This window comes from Gastrolobium bilobum, unplaced genomic scaffold (genome assembly GCF_033153095.1).
Source record: "Gastrolobium bilobum isolate Gb01-03AN ecotype WA unplaced genomic scaffold, APGP_CSIRO_Gbil_v1 utg26468, whole genome shotgun sequence".
Taxonomy (NCBI): domain Eukaryota; kingdom Viridiplantae; phylum Streptophyta; class Magnoliopsida; order Fabales; family Fabaceae; genus Gastrolobium; species Gastrolobium bilobum.
Genome location: NW_026898419.1, coordinates 236,529 through 246,482, shown reverse-complemented (window position 1 = coordinate 246,482; position 9,954 = coordinate 236,529).

Here is a 9,954-nt window from a genome sequence, read left to right as displayed (position 1 = left end):
TCATTTTTATTTGGGTCAGTTTTAGACATGACTTATTTTAATAAGGACTCATTGACCCATATCCATTATGTGAAAAAAAAAATCACAATTACATTAAAAGAAAAGTTTTCACGTAAAAAAATTACGTCAAAATTGTTTACAGAAAATATTTCCATCAAAATTTGTGACTAAAAATATTTCTGTAAAAAAATTTGATGGAAATTTTTTTTGTCAGAATGTTTTACGGAATCTAAATTTCGTCAAAATATTTCCCAAAAGAACATATTCATCAAAAATTCCGACGAAAAACATTTCCATAGAAATTTTTTGACGGAAAAAAATTTCATCAAAATTCTTTACAAAATTCAAATTTCAGTGAAATTTTTTGACGGAAACATTTTCGTTAAATTTTTTGACAAAAAAAAAATTTCGTCGAAATTTTTAACGAAACACATTTTCATCGAAAATTTTTGACTAAATATTTTCGTCAAATTTTTTGATTAAAAATATTTCCATCAAAATTTTCAATAGAACATATTTCTGTCAAAAAATTTCATAAAATTTTTTGACAAAAAAGATTTCGATAAAATTTTTTGATGAAAAGAATATTCTATCAAAATTTCTTTAGAGAATCTAAATTTCGTCGAAAGTTTCGAATTAAACATTTCCCTCAAAATAATTTCCGTCGAAATTTTCGTTACAAAAAATATTTCGATAAAAAATTTTGATGGAAAAAATATTCTGTCAAAATTTCTTTAGAGAATCTAAATTTCGTCGAAAGTTTCGAATTAAACATTTCTCTCAAAACAATTTCCGTCGAAATTTTCGTTAGAACACATTCTCATCGAAATTTTGAACGAAAAACTTTCCGTCAAAATTTTTGACTGAATTCTTTTTTCGTTTAAAACATTTGATGGAGGAAATCATTTTCGTCAAAACTTTTGACGGAAATTAAATTTCTATAGAAAATTTATTTTTGTAAAATTTTTCATTAGAGAAAAAATTTCGTCGCTTTTCGAGAAAAAGTATTCCGACGAAAAAATAATTTTGTGACAAAATTTTTGTCGTTTGCAACGTAGAAATTTCGACGAAATTTTGTGACAAAACCAAGTCAAAAACGGGTCAGGTCAGATTTGAACCACTTCAGAAATCAAGTCAGACACACTTCAGAAACCAAGTCAAGTCAGATCCAACCCGGTTCGGAACTAGTTCAAAAAGATTCAAACCAAGTCAGACCTGCCTTGGATCAAATTAAAGTGGGTTGGATCAAAATACCTGACCTACAAAAATCAAGTTGGATCGAGTTGGCACAAAAATTTGACCCGACCTGACCCATGCACAGCAGTAGCTGTTTACCTTCCACAATGGACATGTATAAAAAGGTTTACTATTGATCTATTTTAGGTTCAAAAACTCATATGACCAATTCCATAATTTATAGAGATATAATATTCACAATAAGCAAGGTAATTTAAATAAAAAGTAAATCTGAATTTTTAAGTTTAGAATCTTTTTGTAGTGGTATGATTTAAGTTTAAATAAAATAATGATAGAGAAGAATAATCTCAATTCTTCATTCAAATATTAGTTTCGTACCCCTAATAATATAAGGATATAATGTATTTTTTTATATATAAAAAAAAGTAAGTCAAACAATCAAAAGATTTTAAGCATTAATGGCAATATTATTATTCAATACTCAAATGGGGAAATACATGAAACGTTAAATCTACAATTTTAATTACTTCCATACAAATACAATCATTTTTAACTTTTTAAACATTTTTTTCTGTTATTACGATTACAACTGAAAATTGAAATAGTTTTCCCTTGTGTAGGAAATTATATGAATATGATACTTTGAAGAAATTTTAATAGTCAAAACCATTGACCACACTGGTTGTTTGTGAATTGTGATTGTCAAAACCCTATGAGATCCGGTGTTGTTTGTAGAATTGTAGTCACCACAAACACGTTGAAGTGTTAATATTGAATATGAATTGGTCTGTGTTGTTGCATCAGGGATGACGACCTTGCTCTGTTCCATTACATATTTCCATCTATAATTTATTTCTTTGCATGGCCGGCAGTATGGACTATTTAGTTTAATTTATGGATCCTTCAATCTGAAACCATGAAGAAATGAAAACCCTCCTTTAGATTGTTTTTAATTTAACTTTTCTTGGTTATTGTACTCCACTATTAAATTTCTCTTGGATGCTGCCTGTTATGCCATGTCAAGTTAAACACATATTTATTTGGTCAGATTTTTTATCACAATAAACGGATAGGATTTCTTCTATAAAAACTTTTAGTACCAGAAAATATATTCCCCCGTCCTTATATATCTTGTAGGGGGAAAATAAGATAATTGAGCTTAGACATGCTCATTTTTCTTTTTCCACCATTTCAACTTTCAACTTCCAACCCTACTGAATTGAAAAAGAAATTATCAAATGAAAATACTTGTTTGCTTATTTTTTTGAATATTTTATATAAAAAAATGTAATGGAATGATCATATATAATGAAAGGGGTTTACTAATATCATGTTACATGAGATAATACTCGCATGTGAGTGATACGAATATATGGGGTCCACAATATAAAAAGAAAAAGATAAGAAAATATTGGAACAAAATTCTATGAGTATATGACATAAGATAATTCTCTTATGCAACATGAGACTATTATTTCCGAAATGAAGTAGAATGAGATAAAATAAAATTTTCTTCTTGTTCTTTTTTTTTTTTTTTTTTGAAAACTATTTCCGTCTTGTTCTTTAGTTATTCAATTATGAGATGGAAGAAAAATTTTATTCCATTTTCAAAAAACTTTAACAAAATGAATTGAATGACAATAATTATAAGTTTATTGTTATCACATAGCTATTATATCAACCACACTAAAATGTAGAATCAAAGAAGAAGAAAAAATTTCGCAAGTTTTTTCATCTCTTTATATCCTTTATTCCTAATTTTAGAAGAAATAAAAATTAGAGAACGAAGAGTATAAAACCAAATAAAATCTCCTTAATTTTATTCTATTATTTAAATATCTAAAAAAATCTTCTTTGTCAATTTATTTTATTTTTCTGTAAACCCAAACAAAACATCCCTGCATTCAAATTAAAAAACATTTAATTCACAATGTAACTATTACACAACTAAGCCATTAGAATTGGTATAGTTATAAGGGATTTGATAATTTGTATTAAGTTATGTGTTCAATTCTTTTTTTATATAAAAAAAATTAATATATTACACAACTCCTCAAAATAAAAATTCCATTACACAAAAAAAATTCCATTACACAAAAAAATTAGTTGATTTGGAATCAACGTCAAGTAATCTAGTAATTTCTTTTTTCCCAAAAAATATAATTAGAGAGATATGATATAAATTCATTAAAAATCCATTATTTACCAATTTGAGTTTTTACGTGGTTTATCAAATATGCGGAAATGAACATAATCATATTGGGTAATATTATTCTTCTATTAAGTACCACTTTCTTGTTAGAGAAAAAAGAATAAGGTGAGAAAAAATTTATTATGGAACCCATTTATAAAATGTCTATGCAGGAAGGTGATACTAATTTTTTTTTTTTTTTTTGGGTAAATACGAGGTGATACTATTCTGCTGTAACAAAAGAATAATATTACCCAATCATATATTAAAGTTTAAAAAGTATTTTGGTATGAAAGTTCTCTGTAAAGTTTGCACTTTGTTATTGAAGATGTTATTTTGGTCAAATTTTGAAAGTCTGATTTATGATAGTTAAAATCTTAATTTCATGTTACGATTTTGTGTTTTTACGATTTTTTTTCATCAAAATAATTTTATCAATATTTCAAACATTTTTACAATATTTTTACGTTTTGATCTTTTATCCCTCTTCTAATTTTATGTAAAATCTTGATTTTAACTATTTTTGTCTGATTTTCTTCCAGGTTAACTCATTGGTAATAAAATAAATCAAAATTAAATAGTATTGCTTTATTTCTGCAACTTTTTTTTGGGTTACAAAATATAAATCATCAAGCTGCGACTGCTTCATAACAAACGATTTGTTTTCCCACAGCAACACAAAGGAAGTGGTTGTGTTGAGTATTTATTAGGATAAAGAGGAACAAAGTATTCCCAAAAAAGAAAAGAAAAAAAGAAGAAAAAGGTAAAGGGGATAACAACGAAAATGGAAAATAATATTAGGTATACCAACTTCCCTTTCTTTGACCACAAAAACCCCAAATTAGCATACAGGAAAAAAGAAAAAAAAAAGAAAAAAAACACGATAATCAAAATGTCATTATGAGTTATGGCCGCCTTAATGGTTAAATCAAAGGAGTTTGTATTTATCATTTAACATGACACAAAAAAGTTTCTTACACACACAATATTTTGTAGGGTCCACATTTTTTGAAGCAAAAAAATAAATAAAAAACTACGGCACGCAAAATGAATCTCTATAACATTACACAATAATTTTTTCTACAACATAACTCTTATAAAATCCTAAATTAAACTCTGCAAAATTGTAACGCTCAAGTTAGTATATCAATTAAAGGTAAAGAGTATATCGTAAATTGCATATATATATATATATATATATATATATATATATATATATATATATATGAGGTAGGATCCTTTGACACCGGTGTCAAATTTGAAGTTTGACACCTCATCTGAGAGTCGTTAGATCGAAAAAGATCAACGACTATGATTTGTAAGCATGTGATACCATCGATCTTTTTCGATCTAACGGCTCTCAGATGTGGTGTCAAACTTCAAATTTGACACCGGTGTCAAAGGATCCTACCTATATATATATATATATATATATATATATATATAGGGGTAAATATTTCTACAATCACTTTAGATAAGATTATCTACATTTCTGTAATTTTGTTATTCTTTTATCATATACATTTTACTGAAACACCCTTCATTAATTCACCTAAAATTACAGAATCACCCTTCATTAATCAAAATGACGTAGTTTTTGGGATAGCTATAGATAACCTTATCTAAAGTAGCTGTAGAAATATTATATATATATATATATATAGGGAATATCTTTTCTTCTGTAGCAGGTAAAAATATTAATCTCCAACAGAGACAAATTTTAGGTGGGACCCGTGATTTCAAAAAAGAAAAAAAAAAGAAAAAGGGACAGACACTGTTACTGATGAGTGTGCAGGAGAGTTGTTCTCCTTTCTGTCGCCGGAGACAGACATTTCCCATATATATATATATAGGGGTAAATATTTCTACAATCACTTTAGATAAGATTATCTACATTTCTGTAATTTTGTTATTCTTTTATCATATACATTTTACTGAAACACCCTTCATTAATTCACCTAAAATTACAGAATCACCCTTCATTAATCAAAATGACGTAGTTTTTGGGATAGCTATAGATAACCTTATCTAAAGTAGCTGTAGAAATATTATATATATATATAGGGAATATCTTTTCTTCTGTAGCAGGTAAAAACATTAATCTCCAACAGAGACAAATTTTAGGTGGGACCCGTGATTTCAAAAAAGAAAAAAAAGAAAAAGGGAAGACACTGTTACTGATGAGTGTGCAGGAGAGTTGTTCTCCTTTCTGTCGCCGGAGACAGACATTTCCCATATATATATAGGTAAAATCATTTCTGCAGTCACTTTACGTACAACAACGACAGGTGTATGGTTATGATTTTCCACATTTAATACTTTCATCTTTTGTATGGTTATGATTCCTCGCATTTAATGCTTTTAAGTATATATATGGCAAGTATTTGATTGATGCAGGTACAACAGCTGCAGAAATATAAACCCCACATATATATATAAATATATATGAACTTACTGCAGATAACTTATTTGCAGTGACTGCAGAAAAAGCGTACCATATATATATATATAGGGAATACTTTTCTCCTTTAACAGGAGAGAAGAGTTGTCTTCTACTGAGACAAAAAAGTAGGACCAGCAATTTAAAAAAAAAAAGTAAAAACAAAAACAAAAGCTTGGAACGAAAGTCGATGTATGTGTAGGAATAAAATCTTTTCTCATGTGAAAGGAGAAAAGCATTTCCCATATATATATAGGTTTACATTTCTGTAGCTGTTGTACGTGCAACAATCAAATATTTGCCATATATATATATGTGAAAACATTAAATGCGGGTCATAACCATATAAATGATGAAAGCATTAAATGTGGGGAATCATAACCATACACCTGTCGATGTTGTACGTAAAGCGGCTGCAGAAATGATTTTACCTATATATATATATATATATATATATATATATATCAGAAAAATATTTCTGCAGTTACTGCCTATGTTGCACCGACACTGACACGGGATACGATACGACACGACACGACACTCCAACACGTTAATTCTAAAAAATATTAAATTTTGACATGTTAGGACACATTTTGATATTATATAATATTTTTAATTTATGTAGTGTATATTATATTTAGTATTCAATAATTTAACAAAAAATAAAGCTAAACTTATAAATATAATACCCATAAATTTTGCAAAGAAACATAATATATTTCAAATGTTTGTATTAAACTCAATAAAATCGTTATCATAATCTAACGAATCTAATAGTTGGAACTCAAAATGCAACGCAACGTAACCTTTGAATCTTTTTTGAGTCTTTGCAACAAGTATTGGAGTGTTGGAGTGTCGAGAAATGTCGGACACGACACCTCATGATTTTTGAAGTGTCGGTGCTTTATAGGTTACTGCATATAAGTTATTTGCATTTATTCCCAAAACGACGTCGTTTTGGGATTGAAAAATTAGAAAATTATAATTATAAAGACTATAATAACCCTAAAATAAATTAAAATTACAAAAATAACATGATTTCCGTCTTAAAATGACATCGTATTGAGCTGACTGCAAATAAATTATTTGTAGTGACTGCAGAAAAAACGAACCCTATATATATATATATATATATATATATATATATATATAGGGATAGGATCAACTTACACCGGTGTAAGAATAATAAATCTTACACCAAATCTTAACCATTGATTTCCGTGCATCCAATGGTTGAGATTTATTGGAAATTAAAAATTAATTAATGAGTGAGACCTAATAAATCTTAACCGTTAGATGTAAAAAATCAAAGGTTAAGATTTGGTGTAAGACTTATTATTCTTACACCGGTGTAAGATGATCCTGCCCCATATATATATATATGAGATTTACATTTCTGCAGCTGCTGTACGTGCAACAATCAAATACTTGCCATATATATACTCGAAAGCATTAAATGCGGGAAATCATAACCATACAAAGAATAAAAGCATTAAATGTGGGGAATCATAACCATACACATGTTGTTGTACATAAAGCGGCTGCAGAAATGATTTTATCTATATATTAGGGGTGGTAATTTGGGTTGGCGCGCCCCGCCCCGCCACCAACCCGCCAAAAATGTGGCGGGACGGGTTGGCCCGCCATTGAATATGGGTTGAAAAATTAAACCCACCCTATTTTATGGTGGGTTAGCGGGTTGGTAGGTCAACCCACAAACCCGCCAATTAAAAAAAAATAATAATTAAATTTTTAAAAAAAATTATATTTTATAAATTTTTCTAATATTATTTTATCTTATTTCACATTTCCTTTATTTTTTTCAGTCTCAATTTTAAATGTATACTAATATTTGTCAAACATTCTTTAGGAACTCATTTGTCTCCATATATAGTTAACATTTGTCATAAATAAAATTTTTATTCTTTATCTTTTCTTGGAAGTATTAAGATAAAATAAATAAATTGGATATCACAAAAATTTAATGAAAAATGAAATACTACCTAATTGTAAAAAAAAAAAAATCATAACCCGACGGGTTGAACCCGTTTTGACCCACTTCTAGGCGGGGCGGGTTGAAGTGGGTTGGTGGGTTGAAAACCTCAACCCAACCTGCCCCGTTTTGGTGGGTTGGCGAGTTGACCTGTCGGGCTCAACCCTTATTGCCACCTTTACTATATATATATGGGTAAAATATTTCTCCAGTGAGATAAGTTATCTCCAGTGAGCACAAAACAATGTCGTTTTGTGGCTGAAATCAAAGTATTTTTGTAATTATAATTTATTACAGGGTTATATTTGTCTTTATCATTATAATTTTTAATCTTATAATCTCAAAACGACGTCGTTTTGGGTTCACTGGAGATAAAGTTATCTCAGTGACTGGAGAAATACTTTTTCCTATATATATATATTGAATAGTTTTTTTTTTCAGCCACTAGAGTTAAAATTATTTTGAATAAACTCAAAATGAAATCGTTTGAGATTGTAAGATTAAAAAGTTATAATGATAGAGACTGATATACCCCTGCAATAAATTAAAATTAAAATTATAAAAATACCTTGATTTTTGCAACAAAATTATGTTATTTTGGACTAACCGGAGATAATTTATCTTCATTGACTGGAGAAATCCTTTACACACACATACATATAGGGATATGATCATTTGACACCGAAATTTGACATCAAATCCTAACCTTTGATTTCCGCCAATCAACGATTATCATTTATTGGGAATCAAACTTATTAATTAATATTAATTCATAATAAGTGATAACTGTTGATTGGCGAAAATCAACGGATAGAATTTGGTGTCAAATTTCAAAATTTGACGCCGGTGTCAAAGTATCTTTTATATATATATATATATATATATATATATATATATATATAGGACTTAACATTTTTGCAGCAGCCGTAGATAGTGTTATCTACAGCTGACACAGAAAAGTGGACCCCACGGCTTTTAAAAAAAAAAAACTCAGGATCCGTTGCCGTATCTTAGGATTCGGACACAGATCCTTGCTTGCTGTAGGTACAGCAGCTGCAGAAATCATTTTGCCATATATATATATATATATATATATATATATATATATAAGGTTTATCGTTTCTCAAGCTATTTGAGATAACTTTATCTACGGCTACTAAATCATAACTTTACAAAGATGGATCAATGGTGATAAAGTAAAAGAGAAAAAAAGGGAATCATAACCATTCAAAGATAAAATAAATTAATATAAGAAAATAAATAAATAAAATGACGTAGTTTTGGGATAGACGGAGAAAAATATATCTCAAGCTATTTGAGAAATATTTTTCTCATATATATATATATATATATATATATATATATATATATATATATATATATATATATATTATACATGGAATAAATGAAATAGGACCAGCATTTATGACATTATTCAGTTTTTTTATTAATAATGTTAGACTAAAATGGATGAAAGAATAAAATTATTAAGAATTTATACTTTGAGAGACTAAAATAAAAATAATATTTTAAAAACTAAGTTGATAATGGATGTATCTTTAAATGGTTTACAATTTATTTTTTTGGTTCCAAAATGTATATATAAGTATATAACACATATTTGCTGCAATTCCTTTGTTTTAAAATTTTTTACATTAACAACATTTAATTAATATTTGATCAATTTTTACAATGATTTGTAGGAAATAAGAATTGCCAGTTAGGAAAACAGTCAACTGTAAAAGTACTTTAATGTCAGTGTGGAGAAATCTAAGTATGAATAATGAATCCAAGTATGAATAATTGAGTAAAAAAGTCTCGTATTGATTAAGAATGAACTGAATAAGTACCATATAAGTGAAAGAACTCATGCACCTAATGACTTAAGGTTTGGGATTTGATTGTGGTGTTCCAAGCCCCTTAATTTCGTTGTTCACTTGACCCATGGTTGTGGTCTCTCTCTGCCCTAAACTCCGTGTGCACAACCCAACAATTAGTAACAGATCTAATAGTGGATTGGCCTGTGGTGATTCGAGTATGTCTTGAAGTGGAAAATCAAGGTCTTGATGAGTGTAGCCAAGCCTTGATGGAAGAGTCAATGTTTCTTGAGAAGCCAAACATTGATGAACCCCA